Source organism: Brienomyrus brachyistius, chromosome 25 (genome assembly GCF_023856365.1).
Source record: "Brienomyrus brachyistius isolate T26 chromosome 25, BBRACH_0.4, whole genome shotgun sequence".
Taxonomy (NCBI): Eukaryota; Metazoa; Chordata; class Actinopteri; order Osteoglossiformes; family Mormyridae; genus Brienomyrus; species Brienomyrus brachyistius.
Window position 1 is genome coordinate 11,545,889 of NC_064557.1, and position 21,470 is coordinate 11,567,358.

Consider the following 21,470-nt stretch of genomic DNA (forward strand, 5'->3'; position numbering starts at 1 on the left):
AGACGCAATGAGGGGGGACACAGACGCAATGAGGGGGGACACAGACGCAGTGAGGGGAGACACACACAGCAATGAGACACAGATGCAATGAGGGGGGACACAGACGCAGTGAGGGGGGACACATACAGCAATGAGACACAGACGCAGCGAGGGGGGACACAGATGCAGTGAGGGGGGACACACGCAGCAATGAAACACAGATGCAGCGAGGGGGGACACACACAGCAATGAGACACAAACGCAGTGAGGGGGGACACACACAGCAATGAGACACAGATGCAATGAGGGGGGACACAGACGCAGTGAGGGGGGACACACACAGCAATGAGACACAGACGCAGCGAGGGGGGACACAGATGCAGTGAGGGGGGACACACGCAGCAATGAGACACAGACGCAGCGAGGGGGGACATAGATGCAGTGAGGGGGGACACACACAGCAATGAGACACAAACGCAGTGAGGGGGGACACACGCAGAAATGAAACACAAACGCAGTGAGGGGGGACACACGCAGCAATGAAACACAGACGCAGCGAGGGGGGACACACACAGCAATGAGACACAGACGCAGTGAGGGGGGACACAGATGCAGTGAGGGGGGACACACGCAGCAATGAAACACAGACGCAGCGAGGGGGGACACAGATGCAGTGAGGGGGGACACACGCAGCAATGAGACACAGACGCAGCGAGGGGGGACATAGATGCAGTGAGGGGGGACACACACAGCAATGAGACACAAACGCAGTGAGGGGGGACACAGATGCAGTGAGGGGGGACACACGCAGCAATGAAACACAGACGCAGCGAGGGGGGACACACACAGCAATGAGACACAGACGCAGTGAGGGGGGACACAGATACGGTGAGGGGGGACACACACAGCAATGAAACACAGACGCAGCGAGGGGGGACACACACAGCAATGAGACACAAACGCAGTGAGGGGGGACACAGATGCAGTGAGGGGGGACACACGCAGCAATGAAACACAGACGCAGCGAGGGGGGACACACGCAGCAATGAAACACAGACGCAGCGAGGGGGGACACAGATACGGTGAGGGGGACACAGATGCGGCGAGCAGGGACACACACAGCAACACGACACAGACGTAGCGAGGGGGGACACAGATGCGGTGAGGAGGGACACAGATGCGGCGAGGAGGGACACAGATGCGGCGAGGGGGGACACAGACGCAGCATCACTACATTGCTTGTGCTTACCGAGCTGGACAAAGAACCGTACTATGAGGCAGTCGGCCACCACGTTGAAAGCTTCCAACCAACAAGCTAACTGGAAATGGCCTCCCCTCAAAATGCGGTCGAGTGCGGCACGTAGCCGCATTGATTTCACAAGGCCAGAAAGCGCAGTAAACAGCACCGGTGTGGGCAGGGTGACGGGGTGCTTTTTCCACCCCACTGAGTGCCCCCGGGAGGGCAGTGGCATTCTCCTCGGCGCGAATCCGATCCAGAGATCGGTATGTTCCCAGAACTGCCTCTGACACACGGAAGCGGGACCAGCTGCAGCGCGGATCCGGAGGCTCAGTGGGACCGGCTCTCGGCGGTGGCGATACCTGATGCCAGGGGCAGGGCACCACGGGGTCCATCTCATCCCTCAGCAGCGGCGGCCAGGTAGCACAATGACGTTTTGGGCTCTTGTTGTCCAGGACAGAAACTGAATCCCTTATGGGACGGCCATAAAGCCTCCAGCTGCCCGTAGTACCTGCCAAACTCTGGGCGGCCAAAAGCTTCTTCAGACACCTCCGGCGACGTCCCTCACCGGCGGCCCACTCACTGCTGGTGACCCAGACAGATCCAGGCTCCCCCCCCACTCCCCGTGGCCACTCCCCCCACTCCGTATGGTCCCGCCAGCCGCCTCTCCTCTGTACTTCATTCTAGTCAGCATGGCCCCCAGGGGAGTGATTTATTTGGAACCGCAAAGCTGTTTCTCTCCAAGTGATTGATCACCGGACAGATCCGGCGGATCGATGCCGTCATCCTGCCTAAATGGGTGCGTGGGTTGGGACTGTTCAGCCCGATTGCCCGCAGGCGTCTGGTGCCCTGCTGTTCATACCGGAGCTCAGGCGCGTGATAAGATCTGATGTAGGGTGCCACAGGCGCCCTCCCCGCGGGCTGGTCGGGTGATACACACCCCCTTTCTCCACCTAAAGAAGGGGGCAGTCATGCTTCTCCAAAAACTGCGACCCCTCTCATCTTTCACGACTTCCTGCTGACGACATCAGGCAAATTAAAAACAAATCTAAATTAACTTATACTGCATACCTACTCAGGCGGGGGGGAGGGACGTCACCAGCGTTTGAAGGTTAAGACGCCCCCCGCATCAGAGCGTATACCCCCACCCAGCCCAGCCCGAGTGCCCTAGGAATGGTGGCCTTTCTCCTTGCCTCTTTTTGCCCCCCGCCACGCTCTCCCCTTGTCTCTTCTTGCCTCCCCCACCTTCCCCCCTCCTTTTGCCTCCCTGTAAGATGGGAGGGGGAGGGGGTGACGACAACTCAGCCCTGTAGGGGAGAGCAGGATACCCCGACCAGGATAAATGATGGGAAGTTGGATGGATAATCAAAACCGAGCTTCTGGATACTGACAGCAGTCTTCTGCCAGATGAATGGAACACCTTACAAATCGAGGTTATGGTTCCTCTCAATGTACAAATGAGATTTCTATAGACAGAGAGAATGCAGACGAGCTGCCACTGCTGTGCTTTCAGAACCGTTCCGCTGGGCTGTAATCGCCGTGGCCGAGCCCGGGCCCCACCCACTACTGTAGCACACGCCCTTGGGAGACCACAGCTTCATCAGGATTAAAAGGCTAGAACGTTCCGCATAAATGCGGGGGAGCGCCGTGATGGGAGGCTCTTGACTTTCACAATATGAAAATTAAATGCCGGAAATAAACAAGTACAATTCCTCATAGCAATAAAACATACTCGCAGAGGATAATTAACGGCAGCATGACACGTTTTCCCACAGGGTCGCTGGTGTGACGAGCAGGGTCTCTGCCGGTGGGGGAACCAGACGGTCTCCTGAATGTGGATAGGACGGCGCAGCCCGGTGGAGATACAGTAGAACTGCAACAGCCTTTAGTCAGCTGCTAGCTGCCAAAAACATTTACCAACATTTTAGCCAACATTTATTGTTAAATATCCAGGCTCTCTGCTGAGCCAAACGTGTCCTCCGCCTTGTCACCCGTGGGGGACATTACCCGTCCCCCCCAGGCGTGGCTCTGCCCATGTGACCTACCCCGCATCCCATACACACACGGCCTTACCTGCCTCCAGCTCTGCCCACTGTGTCTCCAGCGGTAACACTGCAAGAGAGCAGGTCCCACAGTGTGTCTGCCCCGCGACCTGGCCCAGCCCAGGACCGGCTCCCCCAAGGCGCTGGGGGCAGACCCAAAAAAGGATGTGTTCTTCCTGCTTTCATTCCAGGCGGCTGAATATGTGCCAAGCTATTTATATGTGATGTTTTTGTGGGAAAAAATTTAGGCACATTAAAGCGGGGGCTGGGGGGGGGTGTGGGGTCAGGTTATAACACAACCTATAGGATATCCGTCATTATCTGACCTTTAAAGCGGGAAAAATTCACACGCATGAAGCCACTGGGGGAGTGATTTATGGGGGGGGGGGGGGTTCCTAATCCAGGATTATAGTGGGTTGCAGCCCCGTCACATGTCACAAAGTCTGGCATCATATGCTCAGACAGCCTCATACCTGAAGCCTTTTCGTTCATGTAAATGCAGCGCTGGGCTACACAGCGGATATCATCAAAGGCTCAGCGTGCGAGTGAATCACCTGTCTGTGCTGTGCCTTCGGGGAAGGTAAGGGGGCGACCTGCTTTCTGACCTCTCACCTTCCAGCTGCTATGTCATGTGACCTCTGACAACGCACATCTTTCAGGTGGTGGAATTGCCAGGTCAAAAGCTGCTACACCGGGGTGACCCAGATAGAATCCAACCTGGTGGCATCAGGAGTCCACCTGCGGGGCATCACGAATCCGGCCAATGGACATCGCGAATCCGGCTGGGGGGATCACAGTGGGCTTTTGTCCTCTCACTGGCACAGGATAATTAGTGCATCATGCTCATCACGTGTTCTGCCACGGCCTCAACTTGTTCATGTAAAGAAAGCAACCTGGCTCACTTTCCAGATGTTTACATCTGCTTAACAACCCGCCATTGTGGACAGAGTCCAGACTCTCTGAGTGGCCACTGACTGCTCCAGTCGGTGTATTAATCTGGGTGCCTGCTCCCCTCCTACCCTCCGCTCCGCATCCAGCAGGGGGCGTATCATGCAGGAAGGACCCTGTGATTGTTCGGCCCACTGCCGTACCTTAGGAAGACAGACACGAAGCGCCTCAGTCAGATATGCGCCCTGGGTAATGGGAGGAGAGGCACACCTGCACGCATGGCACACGCGTGCAGGAATGCGGACGGGTCTGAAACCTTAGACGGCGATGACATGGTGGCTGTGACGCAGCTGCGGTCACCACCGACATCACAGACCAACGTCCGCAGGGCCCAAGCACCACAACAGCAGGTGGAGAAGGTGGTGTAGTGGAGGGGTACACCGGTCACCAAGGGTGTAGCCAATCGAAGAAGGGGGTGTCGAATTTCATTAGCCCCGCCCACCCCAAGATTCACACTGACATGCATTCATGCAGACACACAAAAGCCAGGCTCGGCTCTCGGCACGGCCGCCCCGCAGGAATCTCCCCCACGAGTATCTACTTACGGCCTGTCAATGGTGCACCATTCACTGGGGGGGGGGGCTGCCGGAGCTAATGGAGTGTTTAACCTCAGGAGGCAACCTGCTGGGGGTGCAGGCAGGTTGAGGTGCCCCCCAGCATAGCTGACCTCTACCCTAAAATGGGCACCTGGAGGTCAAACACACTTCTGGTTCTGGTTCAATCAAAAACCCAAGTGTGTAACTTTGGTTCGAACATTGGGGGGGGGGGGGGGGGGATTTAGGTCTCTACCCATTTAGGGGGAGATAAGATTATTGTTGTATTATGCAAAAACCCCATCAAGCGCCAATGAGACGTCATCCGACGTCACCTAGACACCATCAAATAATACATAATGCTACGAAATTCCATTCAGGCATTACCAGACGCCACTCATAATCCTTGGATGTCGATCCAGCACGATCAGGTGGCTTCTAGACCCAACCATACGCTCCCAGATCCAAGCCAGGCCGCACATCATCAAACAAGACACATGATGCAGCAAAGGGTGCTGTCTGCATCCTCTAAGTCGCTCCCCCCAGGAAGGAGGAACAACAGCATGGCATGCGACGTCAGTGCCCCACACCGAGGTGTAAGGACAGGGGCCAGTAGGGGGTGGGGACAGTTCCGATTTAGCTAGCGCCCCTGCAGGAAGTCAGCTCATCCTACTCACTTAGCTAATTTCCTGCTTCCACACATCACACTCCGCCCACATTCCAGTGCAAAGAGGCACTCACCAGTAACGCAGACAGCAGGGGGGATGTACTGGTTAAAGAAACCCTCCAAGGGCTAATCTGCATGGGGTTGTATTTATAGGTGAAGCTGCCAGCGGAAAACAAACAAATAAGATCTATGTCTGAGCAAAGCAGAGACAGCAAGCCCCTCCTCTGCAGTTTGCTAGTAAACTAGAGTAAACTAGTCATTTTTAAATGTGGTTGAGCGTGACCATGCAGGCACGTGAGGAAGAAAAACTGCTCAGATTTGTGAAATCCTAACCTCCCGATCGGCAGAAACACGGATGTGAAAAGCCATGCGAGGTTTGGGGGGATCGACACGCGGGGCCTTAAGCTCATGTGGGAAGGAGCGGCGATAGAAGCATCTAGAAAAGGCCTCTAAAAGCCCTTTCTTTGAGGGATGCGCACAGTAAACACTGCCAGGCAGAGACGGCTTCATGCCATCATGCCTGACACTGGGTATTTTAGTATTTTGCCATTAGATAACTAATCCACCCCCCCTCCTTCAAATAAATAACAGAAATACTGGGAGAGATCTTCCACTATGAAGGTGGGATTTAAACCCAAAACTGGCTACGTTTAATGCTGATGCTCTTGTGCTGACAGATTAACACACGGATGGTTCCGGCTTCCACCGTGTGCAGGAGTCTCCCAGACATGGGAACCCGCAGGTAAGGGTCGCTGTAGGTCTGTCTGGTTTTGCCTGCGATTTCCCATCAGCCACTGCACACTGTCCTCACTGTTGTTTGAAGGCTATGGGAATCAGGGCAGGGTGAAAGGGGTGTGGCAAGTAGGCAGGGTAGGGGGGCGACACAGAATTCCTTCAAGGATGTGGGTGAATATTCAAGAGGCCTGCCCCCTCTTGTCACACTGGAGGACTGGGTCTCCCGCCTCAGATACTGGTTGGAGCTGGGGGAGGTGTTTAAAGATTCACAGAGGTCACCACATGTTTTTATGAGGTCATTGAGGAATGTTTTCAGACTGGCAGCAATGCACTGAGGCAGCAGTTATAAGCACCATTCATTTAACTAATTTATGAAAGTTTATTTAATCATGCATTGGGAAAGGAGGCATGTACTGTGACTGTACGGCTAATGCTACGAGGCCAATGCTAGCCCGCTCCGTACGCCCTGTCCTGCCCGGATATTCACAAAGAGACACAGCCCGTGAGCAGAGCAGGAGGTTTCAACAAGTGAGGGGATGCGTGAAGCCCAGCTGAGGGGGACAGTGAATGATTTCTGAGGGCTTACTGGTTAACGTCAGAGGCCGGACTCCATGTCCGCGCACCACGCCCTCAGTGACCGTGTGACACACAAAGAAAATGATTAAAATAAAACAGCCCCGTGTGTGTGCAGTAATGGGGGGGGGGTGTCCCTGAGCCAAACTGGGCATCAGCAACACAAAGACAAACAGAGCGGCTGACGTCCCCCTGGCCCCCAGAGAGCCCCCCCCCCACCCCCAAAGGCACGCAGGCACACCAGCGCCAAACACTGTGCCTTTCTATAGACCGCCTGGGGAGGCAAAGGTAGTAAATAGAATTAGGAGCCCCCCCACCCCAAATCTTTTCACAGCCCCCATCCTGTCATTGGCGATGGGCATTTATAACACCAGCCCCGGCGTCAATGCTAGGCGGCTAACAAGCTAAGAAGTGTTTCTGTGGCGTAACCAATGGTTACCGAGAGTCACTTTCTGCTGTGTGCGGCGAGCACCTTCATCCCGATGGGAAGAGGGGTTTAAGGAATGCCAGCTAATCGACGTCAACAAAATAGAATCGCTCACGATTCAGGAGCGACTAAGAGGGATCAGTGTAGGACAACCGCCTCACAACTCAAGGGAATTGCAGAACAACAGTTGACTTGTGTTGCAGAGGAATTTATAGGACGAGGGAATTAACAGGCTGATATTTAACCCCACACTGATGGGGGCACCCCCCTTCAACCAATGAGGTCAAAGCAGGGCATTTACACCAATCAGAGAACCCCAGACCATTAACCTCCGAGACTAAACTTGTCGCCCAGCAGGTTCCATGGAAACCAGGCGGAATGTTCCAAACACACGGAACACTTGGGATTCCGGAACAACGGTCTCCAGCATTCAGAAAGGTCAAATGAACGGTGACCCTGAGGAGGGTTGTGTGGGAGCTCAGAGCTGTCCCAGCACGTTTAATCACGCTCGATCGGTCCTCTGCCATCCATAACAGTCCAAGAGATTAACCAAGTCAGGCTCATTGGCTGAGTCTCCTCACATTACAAAGTACGGTGCTTAAATAGCGCCCCCATCCCCCAGCCCCGTGCGATGTCATGACACAGCTGTGACATCCTGGATTGGTTTCAGCACCCAATTCGTTATTAGCCAGAATATGATCCTACTTTCATCGCCCAAAAGAGCAGCAGGTTATAAACACAAACATAAATGTGTAATGCGGCACTAAAAAGAGAGATCGAGGCACGGAGGCCCCTATATTTCACTGTCCAGATAATCATCTCAGCTGTCTGTGGGATGGACTGATGTCAGACTTACTGGAAGAGATGAAGACACAGGCAATCGGTCACGTTTGCACTCAACGTCCAGGCTGGAAGGCGAAGCGTCTCTAACGTCGCCCCAAAAACTCAACGTGGCCCACGTTTAAGAAGCTCCTCTTGAAAAGCTCGGTGCGAACGTCCCCGCAGACAAGCGGACCGTGTGGATGAAGACAGAGACTCGGTCAGGACCACAGCAACAGTCTGGCGGCTTGCAGAGCAAAGTCAAGCTAACTTTGGTTGGGTGGTTTGGCTTTTGGCGTTGAAAACAAGCACCACGCCCATGCTGTGGGCCCCAGAAGGGCCCCCACCTTCCAGAAAGTCTATCACCCCCCCCCACCACAAAGGGACACAACCAGACACGGATACTGTGGATTAGCGTCCGGTGGTGGGGCGGGCCAGGGGTCAAGCGGACTCGCTGTTTTCAGCAAGTTCTATTCCTAATCGGACTTAGAGGCTTCCTGCATTCCAGCATGACCACCCCCCCCCCTGCCCCCGCCATTGTAGTTCAGAGCGAGTTAAGAGTGCTGTCATCAGTGCCCTGTTTTTCCTCCTCCATTAATATCCTACATGAACCCCCGCCCTCCCCATCGGACATTCTCAGAAACAGTCCTGAGGTCATTCCAATCTTTAAGACATGAGCAAACATGTTGTGTTATTGGACAGAAAACCCATAATGCAAAGCGGCCTACCTTCTCCACTCTCAATTTCAGAGCTTTTGGCGGCTCCCTGAAGCAGATGAAGCCCGACGGTGGGGCCCAATGAGAGGGAGGCAGGGGGAATTCAGGCCCTGCAGTAGACCACCGAGGGGCAATGTTGAATCAAGAGCCACCAGACTGACGAAAGATCCCCGCCTAAATTCACCTACCACTGCTTCTCCTCCCTGGGGCCATGGAGGCAGCGCACACTCCGGCTCTCAGTGCACCAACAGACTCACCTCTGTGCTTCCAGAACTGAGGACCTCCTCGTCTCGAGCTGCAGACACCCTTCAAAGCAGGATGTACCTATGCTCTCTGCCTCAGTAAGCCCAGATGTGAGGTCATCATGAACTTCCCCGACACAAAAACGGAGGTACCTTTCTGTCTCGGTCCTCTCAGTGCGACTCACTGACGGCTATTTGGTCGCATTCTCCGACGTGCCGCCTGCACGCTCGTTACAGATTTACCCAGTCTGTACCAGCTACTAATCCAGTCACAACCCAGTTACCCAGTCACTCTGCAATGACTCATGGTGCAGGACTCACCAGCATGGCGATGACGACTCTGAAGATGGCTGGATGTGTATGCGCCACTCACCACACGTCAATCGCCGCTATTAGACCCCAACGACTTTAATCAGACTCCTTTGAGTCGCTTCTCTACCCTCTCTCTCTTAACCCTCCCCCCCCGCCCCCTTGGAGGAGGAGGGAGGAGGATTTGCATTGACGTTACAGATTGACAAGTCTTGCCTTTGCCAGTTATCCAGTGACTTGGTTCGTGGACCATCCCCAGAGGGATGGTGACGTCCTCGCCACTTATGGACTGGGAACGCCTGACTCTCCCTAACATGGAAGCCAAGATAAGTCAGGGTGGGGGGGGAAGGGGGGGGGTGTTGCTGGGTGGCAGGTGCAACCAAATGACTTCAAGGGCCCCCCTCAGCCAGGTCAGAGTGCCCTGTGACCCCTGTCCCATCATACATCTTTATTTTAAGAAGGCGTAAAAAAATAAAAATAAAAATACAAAAGGTCGCCCAATCAGAAGCCCCCCTTCTAAATTTTGTGCCCCCAGTGTGGCATCTGTCCTCGCCTGTGTATCCTCGAGGATAGGAGAAAGGGAATGCCGCCCGTCCATGCATCGTCGCGTTACATGACCACTGAACGGGAGTGCAGAGCAACCAGAGCAACTCGGTCCGCAGTGACAGCCCTTCACCATTTATTTGAGCCGAACACCAAGCAGGACAGAGGGCCTCCTTCATGGCCTGGCTTGAGCTTACAGGTCCTGGACCCGTGTTGGCCCAGTGTAGATCTACCGTGAACCATGACGGCGGGAGAGTCAGCGACCATGGAGCGACCACAGCAGCTGCGGACGGTCACGCTCCGGTCCTGCCTCTGTTTACACACACTGGCCCATCCTACACAGCCACAAGAGGTCCAGAACGCCCCAGAGATCCCAAGGCGACTCTGCAAGCTTTTTAAAACTCCTTCGGGGGCCGGTGGCATCGTAGCCAGAGCCGAGAGCACAAGGATGAAGACGTGCCCTATTTCACAAGCGGGGTCACCCCGGCGCCGTAGGAGACGCAGCTGGGTGTGGTCCTCGCCCTGCCGGCCAGCAGACAAAGACCAAGCACAGCCCGAGACCTTTCAAAACAGGCAATGCAGATCCATCACCGTCAGCATTAAAACATCCAGTAGGTGGCGTAACACTTAAGGCACTGAAGCTATTCTGAAGGCAGAGAAGTGAAAATTAACAAGTATGAATAATGGCAAGATAGAAAACAAAGGAAATACAGCAACTACTCAACAAATAACGAAATAATATTGATAAGAGTAAGGCAACGAAAAACGGTTCAGAATTAGCATGCAGCTCGGGCAAGGCGCAGCCTTCGGGACCTTAGCGCTGTCCTCTGTGTCCTTACAACCCTTAATGTAAAAAATAAAGAGGCACAGAGGTCGCCTCAAAGCCGTCAGAAGCCGCACACGGGGCGGCAGCTCCGCCTCACCCTCACCCGCATTCACGGCACCGGAATGTATTCTTCTCCAGTGAAGAAAACAAATAAGACTGGTTCGTTGTTTTCTCTGTGGGACAATAACGAAGATGAAATAAAACACGTCACATTATAAGTAAACTGGTCAATATCATAACCAGCATAATGAAATGCAAAGTAGCCCATTATTCCCTAAGCAGTAGTGAAACTCACGTACCGGGCACTGGAACTCGATTCGCTAACACGCTTATGAAATTCATGTAGCGACTGTGCAGCTTGGGGTTATAGTATATTAGCAGGATTAATACAAGATATGAAGCGATTATTTCATAATTGAAGCAACTGGGATTCATTTTTCCGCCGAAAACAGAAGATCTGAGGAATCCAGATGCGGGCCAAGCTCTTTAGAAAGGGTACAATCGCTCCATTTAATGTGCTTAATCGAGACTGAAGCCCGCCGGTGCTAGGTCCTGCTTTAATTACAATAATTAATTACAAAATGTGTCTGTCCGCATTTCCCCCTAAATGAAGTCGCAGCATTTCCCCGAAGCTGTTAATGAATAGGATCGACGATCTTCATTAAATGGGGGGATGCACACAAAACGTGCGCGCGCATACTTGCCTGAAAAATCAGCCCACTATGTGCAAATAATAATAATTTAAAAGTACCGATATCTCTGTTTTGGACAACGTATGTAAAATGAAAAAGTGTTAAACGCGTCTGACGGGTGATGGTGGCAAGCCGCCCCATATCACAATGTGTGAATAACGGCATGGGAAAAGGAAGAAAATCTACTCAGAAACACATATACATAGTGGAAAACCAGGCTGCTGAAACTTTTGCTAGGCGTACAAACAGCGAAATATTATTATTCATATTCCAGGACATGTTTAGAGAAACATGGTAACTAAAACTGCTAAGCTGTTTCCCACATAATGGAATTTGATGTCATAATGGCACTTGACAGATGTACCAACAAATTGGCTTATTGTGAAACAATGTTGCTGTACTGTAAAGTGCCACCCTCAGGGGTTATTTTCAGCACTGTCTACCGGCAAACCAAATTAATTCCCCCTGCTCAGCTGTCGTCTGTAGACTGCATTTCCATTAAAAGGTTACATTGTGTCTGTGGACCAAAACAGCTTTTATTTCTCTGCAATCCATCCAGTAGACCCCGCCCCATCTGTACTGTAAATAATTGATTTAAAGGTCTTTTTAAAAAAAAGCACCGAAGGATGTGATTAAATCCGAGGCAGGTAGCCGGAGACACGGCAGGTAGCTGCTCTGTTCCTCTGCCATCATTAATACAAGCGGCGCCTTTGTTAAAATAAACTGTGTCACGACAATAAAATACTGTACTAAGCAAATGTGCCGGCTGTCCCGTACCGTATTATTTGTGAACCCTCTCTCCCCAAGCCTGACTGGTTGCTGCCGCTTGTTTCACCCTAACCGCATTCCGGTGACACCGCCGCGGTCACCTACATGCATGCGGTCCCACACAGCCCCACGAGTCTCCGCATCCCCGGCTTCCCGCAGAGAGGGGGGGGGAGGACCGGAAAGGCGGCCGCCGCTAGCCGCATTCGCCGCAATGTCGCCGCAGCTTACCTATAACCGAACACGGAGACATCCAGGGTGGGAGAAAACGCGCTTGCTGTCGGTCCGAAGCTGGAGCCGAGACGCCGGGATTAAAGGTCCACGCAGATGTGGGGTCGTTAAAGGCAGTGCGCAGCGCCGCTGAAAGCATACACCTGCTCCCGCGTTTGTGGAAACGGTCCAAATAAAGTGGGGTCGCCCATGAGCGATGTCAGCGCAAGGCAGCACCCTCCTTTCGGGTCAGTCGCTCTTCAGGAGAGTTGGACAGCGGTCGATATAGCATTGCAGCAAAACAGGCTCCGGCCGAAGGAAAGCGCAGCGCCGCGCCGGCGGGCTCACATCCCCCAGCATCCTACATGCCGCCGCACCGACGGCTCAGCAGAGTAAACAGACAGGCGTGTTACGTTGTCGCGCTGTGGTCCGCTTGGCTTCGCCCGCCCGCAGTCAGGTTGGCAGGATCGCCCTCCTGTGCCACTCCGTGCAAAATGGCTGGTGGACTGAGCCCCGCCGCATGCAGCTCATTGGCTTAACGCTGGTTTTCTGTATCCATGGAAACGGCCGCGGGGGGGCATGGCTGACCCGTATGTGGGGGGCGGGCAGTGTCCCACCTTTCCTGGGGCAGCGCGAATTAAATGACTTTAGTCGCTTTAGTCAGGGACACGCATGAATAATAAAGGCGCCGCACATTCATCGTGAAGGTTTACGGTATAGGTGCCGGAGTCTTCAGCGGGCATCACACCGCACTGTCACGCGTTCGGAGACGGCGGACCGGTCCCTTGCACCGCGACAGACAAACGCTCCTCATGATACTAATACCGACAAAAACAGTACGGTATTGTCGGGAACATTAATGCCCTAATTATTAACGGTGACGTGCGGGTCCTGAGAGAGGATTTCAGAGGTATTTGGCAGCTGCAGTGAAGGTGAAGTCCGGCTGCTGGGTTTGTGCTTGGCTTCGTAATGAAGCAGATCGCTGTGTAAAGCTCCCGTTCGCAGCCTGCCTGATCACATTCATTATTTATGCGGAAGAAACCGGACCACTTTACAGCTGCAGCTGTTTATACATAAGGGAATGTAGCTAATGTGCTAAGTAAATGTACCCGCTGTGTTATAACAACGCACCCCCCTTCCCAGCCTATCCAGGGACAGGGATCCGGACCTGCTGGCTTTTCACTGCCCTGCCACTTCCTCATCAGGGCATTACCAAGGTATCTGAGGGAGCCTCAAATCTACAAGCAGGTGCCTGGGGGTATACAAGTTTCGGGGGGGGGGGGGGGGGGGTGACCCTGGTCCTATGCCCCCTGAAGGCGGAGGAAATTAGGGTGGTACAACTTAATTTGATAGGTATGGGTTGGGGGCCCAATGTGATTTATTGGGGTCCAGAACCTGTAGTGGTGCCCCTGCCCAGTGGGATGATGTGGTTACAGCCTTCCGGGTCAGTCTGGACCTCGACCTGCTTTAGCTGAGCGCCCTTAGAAGGCTTTTCCTGTAATGGCCAGACAGTGCTCGCTTTCGCAAAGGGAAGGAGGTGATGTCCAGAAAGCCGGATCAGACATGGAGATAGAAAAAGACTTAAACAATAAAGGCAGATATGAGAGAAAAAGATATGAAATAGTGCATATTAATGAAGATCCTGAAAAACTGCATATCACTGATAGAAAACAGAATGAACAAGTGACTATTATCCATCCATCCATCCATTTTCCAAACCGCTTATCCTATTGGGTCGCAGGGGGTCCGGAGCCTATCCAGGAAGCAATGGGCATGAGGCAGGGAACAACCCAGGATGGGGGGCCAGCCCATCGCAGTGCACACTCACACACCATTCACTCACAGATGCACACTTATGGGCAATTTAGCAAGTCCAATTAGCTTCAGCATGTCTTTGGACTGTGGGGGGAAACTGGAGTACCTGGAGGAAACCCCACGACGACATGGGGAGAACATGCAAACTCCGCACACATGTGACCCAGGCGGAGACTCGAACCCGGGTCCCAGAGGTGTGAGGCAACAGTGCTAACCACTGCACCACCATGCCGCCCCCGTGACTATTATTATTATTATTATTATTATTATTATTATTATTATTATTATTATTCATAATACTACTACTATTACTACTAATAATAATACAAAACATGAGACAGTCGTTCAGTATCCTGATTCCAGCTCCGATTCCAAGTCTTCCGTAGTAAGTGATGTCATCCCTCCCTAGCTGATGTTTTTACATTATTAATAAAATATCATTCAAAAACGAAAACCTAATATCAGAGCCGTTATCCAGAGTAGTGCAATGAGGCACCTACTTCATTAGTAAACAGGATATTCTGCTGAAAAAAAATCAATGTAGGTGAACTTTACCCCTGAAAATTCCTAGAACGGTGTGGTTTGAAGGCTGGGTCTGTGATGGCTGTGCTACATGGTGCTCTGCTCTTTCTTAGGAAATTTAAGTGCAGTATTTATTGTTATGATATCACCCACTGTCGCCTGTATTGTGGCCAGAGATCCCCTTACACATCTCTCATCTGGCTGCTTAATTAAGGCCGCTACTCCTTTCATTTTGGCTTCACGCTGTGCTGCGCCCACCGAACACTCCCCAAATATAACCATCCTCAGCGCCGACCTTTTCTGGGGTCTGCTCTATCTCCGGTGACATCCACCTGCCATGGAAACCAGCGGGCAGTTGAGTGGCCGGCCCTTGTCTACACTCCTATCCGCCCTGTCTGGTCTGCTCCAGTCCCGGCCCCCTGCTCACAGGCCTGGGGGGCGGGGGGGGGATCTCTGAGGACCGTCTGGAATGCTGTCGCCTGTAAACATTGCAGCAGATATAGAGGCTTGATGCTGTATACAGACTCTCTGAGGCGATGTCATCGCGGATGCGTACCCCCCCCCCCCCCAGCAAAAGGCTGCATTTGAGGTCACACCGATGCCTGTGATTATCTCCCCGGTTATAAATACGTCCTGGCATTATGCTGCCTATCACTTATTGAAACTCCAGGCAATTGGAGGAGGGTGCAGATAAACGCTGGAGGGAATAGGACCATTATCTTTGGCCTTCTCACGCTCCAACATTCCACCGGGTTTCACATTCCCAACATCAAATATTGACACCTTATCAGGCTGGCCAGATTTGGACATGCTGGTTAGAGGAAGGGGTGCGCAGGCTACCATCGGTGACCAGTGCGGAAACTGGCGTGGGTAACGGAGTCTGCTTTGGCGGCGTGACTGCCTTCAGGGGTGGGGGGTCGCAGTGCGTGGAGCACAGCGTCATTATACAATCCTCAAAAATTTAAGAAGTCCAAATCTGTGGAACCCGGAGGTTTTTTGGAGCGTCGGTGGACTTTGTACTGCGGTACGTACGACATTCCCTGGGAGCAGCAGAGTTTAGCCTCTGTTAGTAGCACATTAACTAAAGTGGCATTGCCGTGCCTCCTTTCACCAGCGGGGGGCGACGCTGTGCCAGCTGCAGGTGTAACTGATGCTACGCAGATGCCAGCTTCTGCTGGGCTGCCAGTTACGTAAGTGATGCTCGTCAGACTCAAGCACCAGCCTGCTCATTAAAGTAGCTGCTACACATTCTGTTTGCTGACAGCACCCCCCCCCCCCCCACACACACACAGACACACAGCCCCTTCCGCACAGTGGAGCTTGATTCGGTCTCCTTCCACAAAAGTAGCATGAAGCAACTATTTTCACGAAAGGTGAATTGCTGTGGAATTTTATTTAACCTCCTCGTCTTTCTCTAATCTCAAATGTTCCTGTTCAATATTCTAAGCAGTTGTGTGTTTTATATGCCTTAAAAGGTGGAGAACAGTTGTGTCGTTTTTGTGTCTTTACATGAAGCAGGACCCTACAGCCAGGAATAGAAGGTGCAGATAAGGTAAGATTTCCATCCGCGCTGAAAGCAGTGGAACAAACCTCTCGCACTATACGTCAGCTGTCAGAACGTAGACCCTCAGCCACAGGGTGATGTCACCACCCCCCCGCCGATCTTTCCTAGAAGCCCGCTTGCTGTTGCCTGGCCGCATGTGAGGTTTGACCCACACATCCACGGCTGCTGGGCCGCAGCAGGCAGCCTGGGAATAGCACGCTGGGGCACACCAAGAGGCGTGGGTCTGCAAGATAAAACCAGGCCCGCTTCTATAAAAAGGGCCAGCTCGCTGTGCGATACCGCGGTGCCAGGCCTGTCAGACCAGGCTTCCTGATGGGCCCAGTGCAGGCTTTTTGAGATGGGGGGGGGCAGGGATGGAGATAAAGAGGATGGGGTGATAACGAAGGACAAGTTACAGCCTGCAGGGGTGGGGGGGTACTCTGTGGGGATATTTTAGTATTCAGGACCCCCTTCTCACTTCTGGCAGGTCATGCACAGGACTGACCCAAACACGACATGAAAAACATCTACGAGTGGACCCCAGTGACCGGGTCCTCCAAGACAGGGCCCTCAGAGATGAGGATCCAGCGATGGGCCATCAGATACAAGGGCCTCAAAGACTGGGCCACAGTGACAGGGCCCTCAGAGCTGGGGCCCCAGTGATGGGCCATCAGAAACAAGGGCCTCAGAGATTGGGACCTCAAAGACTGGGCCACAGTGACAGGGCCCTCAGAGCTGGGGCCCCAGTGATGGGCCATCAGAAACAAGGGCCTCAGAGATTGGGCCCTCAAAGACCAGCCACAATGGCTGGGCCCAGAGAGACGGGGCCCTCAGAGCCCGGGCCTGCATGACTGGTGTCTGCAGGACCGAACTGGACAGGCAGACATGCCAGAGAGAGAGAGAGCATGTCTCCAATTCACCACAAACCGGTTTACTGGCACGAAAACGTCCCCCTTTTTAAGACCAGTAAGGAGAAAGAAGCCCCACCCCCACCTACAAACAGAAACAAAGCCAAAAATTGGTGCTTAGCAAGGAAGACTGAGGGAAATTTTTACGGTTCATTTAAAAGAGGCCACCAGAGCTTTTTCCCACACCCGTCGCTACGAGCAACCACAGGAAGCGGGATTCCCGCGCCTGGCAGGTGTCGGTGCCCAGACGGGGCCTGGCAGCGGGCCACGGGTTCGGCGCCCTCCTTGCCACCACTGAGGTGCAGCTCAGCCCCCAATTTGTTCCAAACCCCACCCCCCCCGACAGCCACCATTAATCCCAGGCCCTGCTTATCAGCATATCCGATGTAGCCATAATAATTATATTAGAAAAAATGCGCGCTGTCGCTCACATCCGCCACTGAGACAGCGATTCATACACAGCTCGTTAGGAGCGCTAATGAACATCACCAGGGCACGCTGACCTGATTCTGCAGAGCGAAGTCTGCAATGCTCCCTGCATCTGTCTGCAGGGGCGCCATGCGCACAGTTGCCATGACAACAGCTGTCCCCAGCAGACACATGCAGAGTCATAACCCTGCCTGTTTCTGCTCCGCCATCCCAGCATGCACTGTACCCCATGGCGGAGAGGAGGGGCCTGACTGCTTTGTGGGACGGAGGGGGGGGGGGCTCCTGTTTTCTTGTATCACTATGCAGCAGAAGTGTGTCACAGCCTAAAGTGAATGTAGCTGATTTGGGGGCTTTGTGGGGGGAGGGGGGGGCACTGGGCTGATGGGAGCCCCTGGGGGCCAATGTGTCCCATTTCAAAAGGGTGAGTTTTAATTTGCTCCTTAGATGCGTTTTCAGGGGTCATTATCTCACTGACAGCTTCTGCGTAGGGAACCCATTTTCACATCGGGCAGGCTGCTCCTTCAGCTTAGGCACCAAGAGAAGAAAGAGAAGGAAAACAGAGACAGCACTTCCCCCTCCATCCATCCATCATCCATCCATCCATCCATCCGTCCATCCATCCAATAGCCACTTTCAATGCTCAAGGTCATGGCCTGGACACAAATTGTCCTCAAAGACATAATTTGTGTGATAAATTCATAAAACAGAATTTATTAGACTGTCAATAAACTCTGCATTTTTACAGCACCCTCTTTTGACCAAAGTGAGTAATTACCACTCTGCCAGAATGCAAAACAATATAAAAAGATTATGTAACTTTGAACAGATCAGTCCTGTACTGTAGGTGCCTCCACAACCACTGGCTGTGACTCACCGGCTATGACTCACCGGCTGTGATTTGCCGTTCATGACTGTCTGGCTGTAACTCTGATTGTCCTCCGCTGGCTGTGACCCACAGGCTGTGACTCGCTGGTTGTCACCCACAAAGCTGTTACCCACTAGCTGTCACCTGCCGGCTGTGACTTGCCAGCAGTGACTCCTTGACTATGACCTGTTGGGTGTGACTCGCTGGGTGTGATTCTCCAGTTGTCACCCACCAGCTGTGATCCACCGGCTGTGACTCGCTGGCTTTTACCTGCCAGATGTGACCGATTACCTGTGACTCTCCAGCAGTGACTCCCCGGATGTGACTTGCTGCATAACTGCGGAACCTGCAAACAGGCAAACAGCAGCTTCCTGCAATTATCCACCGCGGCGTTCCCATGGACACAGTAAGCTCCAACTACCCCCCACCCCCCACCAAACACACACATGACCCAGTGCCGAGAGAGAGGCATGCCAGAAACCTGGGGTTGCAGGTTCAAGTTCCAGGCAAACACGCCACCATCAGATAATAACATCCTGCTATGGGAACGGGAAGCTCAGTGAATCTGGAAGTTACTTGAAATTTAATTAAATCATTTGGCAAGTAATAATTATTTGTGAATGAACTTGGCAATGTGGCGAAACTGTGAGAATATAAGAGCCCCCATCAGTGCACGCAGAGCGGGAACACGGTGGCCATGTCACGTGGTCCAGAGGGCAGCGCTGGGCTGTCTTCGAGGAGACAGCCAAGAGAAAGTGAAGGGGCTGGAGCAAACGATGCCCCCCCCCCCCAAAATAAAGTTGAGGCTTCCGCAAACAAACAATGAAACCATCAGCTTCATGTGTTTATCATTTTCACTTACTTACCCAGAATGCATAGAGCAGCCCGGCGACAGGATGACCAACAGCGAAGCGGGTCTTGCTCAAGGCTAATCTGTAACCAACTAATGTTTCATTTATTATGGGTTTGGGGAATCTCCATTTGTTTCTATGGGCAGAACTCTAACCCCAACATAGCACCCTTAATCCCTACCCAGCCCCAACCTTAACCATAAGTAACCAAATAAAATATGAGACTTCTGGACTTTTCATTTTTTGATATTATCATTGATATTTGATATTGTTATTTTTTTATAAACATTATTCACGCACACATATACATTCTCAATCCCCCAAGGGCGAGGAAGCCAGCAGGACCGCCCCCCCCCCCCCACACACACACACACACCACACCCAGAGCAGCCTAAAAATAACCTGCCTGTCAGAGCCACACAAAAGGTGGAAGGCAGCCGCTGAATTATTTACATGTGTTTAAGCCATGAGTGGAAATAGCAAGAGCAGGATCTATTCTCAGGGCGCAATTCAGCCGACAGGCCGCAGTGCTAAGGATCTGCGGCTTTCTGTCATCCCGCATCCATGCTGACATTAAGGAGCAGCAGTGAGGACGCTTGCTATTTACTGCGTCATTCCTAGAACTCAGAGAAAGTAAGCCCTGGGGTGTGCTTTGTGCCCTGAGCGCTGTGCTAAGCCCTCGCTGTGTTGCCTCTGCACTCAACCTTCCTCAGGAATCCTGTTTCCCTGTTTTCAAGGTCTGCTTTGCCGATACAGGAAGAGGGCTTGCGAGACTGCTGTCACCTTACCGGCTGCTGAACTCCACACCACACGTGTCTCTCTCTTTTCTATTCTACCATCATTTAATCCTTTATTTCTCAGTCACTTGCTCTATCTCTCCTTTTCACCCTGTCCTTTTCCCTAAATCACTCACTCATCTCCTTTTCATCCTGACCTTTTTCCTCATCACCCACTCCTTCTCTCCCTTTCACCCCATGTCCTTATTCCTTCATCTCACTCCTTTTCACCCAATGTTCTCACTCTTCTGTCACTCACTCCATCTCTCCTTTTCAGCCTGTCCTTTTCCTTATCACTCACTCCATCACTCCTTTTCAGCCTGTCCTTTTCCTTATCACTCACTCCATCACTCCTTTTCACACCATGTCCTTATTCCTCCAATACTCACTCCATCACTCCTTTTCACACCGTGTCCTTATTACTCTGACACTCACTCCATCTCTCCATTTCACCCCATGTCCATATTCCTCTGTCATTCACTCCATCTCTCCATTTCACCCCATATCCTTATTCCTCCGACATTCACTCCATCCCTCCTTTTCACCCCATGTCCAAATTCCTCCGACACTCACTCCATCTCTCCTTTTCACCCCATGACTTTATTCCTCTGTCACTCACTCCATCTCTGGGCTATTTGTGCTGGTACTTTGATTATCTCCCCTAATTAGCCCTCGTGTTCTGGCTGCTGCCTTAAATCCCCTATCACCTTTGCACAGCTCAAACAGTGACATGGTGGCTGGTATATAGACGTGGGGGGGGGATCCAAGCAGTGTGATCCGGGGTTTCGTAACATATACACAGGCAGCCCTCCCCACCCCGCCCCACAGAGATGCTGCTTATCCTGGCTGATTTTTAACCCCTCTCCATGCAGTGTAGGCGCTATACTGCAGGGAGTCTTATAGACTGCGTAATTAGCCTAATGTGCTGTCAAGTTCGTTCAGGAGCCCAGTAGATGAATGTGTCCCAAACCACATAATCGGAATTATGGGACCCCCCGTGGGCGCCCAAGGCACTCTGGCTCTAGGAGGGACCCTGGCTTGGCCCCTTGATTGGCTAGCCAGGGTAATAAGTGGCATTTATAGGGAATGGATTTGACTGGAATTTTGGAGAGATGATGTAGTGATTAGATGTATTAGCTGTACCGGTCTGACCTGCTCAAAGATATGCCATGAAGCAGGGAGCCTGTTCTTTCCAGTTGTTTGTTCTTTATCGGCCCTGTTAATCAGAGAACGCAATACCCGGACTGACGTCCAGGCTCATGATACAATGCTGCCATCTATTGTTCAACATTTTAACTACAGATTTTCCATTTTATGTTTAACCGTATTCACGCCATATATAAACTACCCGGCCAAAAAAGAAGTCGCCATTTGGATTTTTCGTTGGGCCGCCTTTAGCTTTGATTATGCCGCACATTTGTCATGGCACTGTTCCTCATGCTCCCCGAACCACCCTTTGACAATTCGAACCCAATGAATCCTGGCATTCTTGCCCTGG

The 21,470-nt window shown here is 52.4% G+C and overlaps 1 protein-coding gene and 1 long non-coding RNA gene across 2 annotated transcripts in view; one reads left to right on the top strand and one right to left on the bottom strand.

Moving 5' to 3' along the window:
• The window catches only part of sorbs2a (sorbin and SH3 domain containing 2a), a 39,627-nt gene extending 26,757 nt beyond the window's left edge, over nucleotides 1-12,870 (bottom strand). The window contains 1 exon segment of the mRNA XM_048995904.1: nucleotides 12,285-12,870. The gene's annotated coding sequence lies outside the window, so the exon portion shown is untranslated.
• A 2,604-nt stretch (nucleotides 12,871-15,474) lies between these two features.
• On the top strand, nucleotides 15,475-16,143 carry LOC125720290 (uncharacterized). Its single transcript, XR_007385408.1, has 3 exons — nucleotides 15,475-15,624; nucleotides 15,715-15,790; nucleotides 16,119-16,143. It is a non-coding gene; the product is annotated as an uncharacterized LOC125720290 (long non-coding RNA).
• Nucleotides 16,144-21,470: the final 5,327 nt, after the last annotated feature.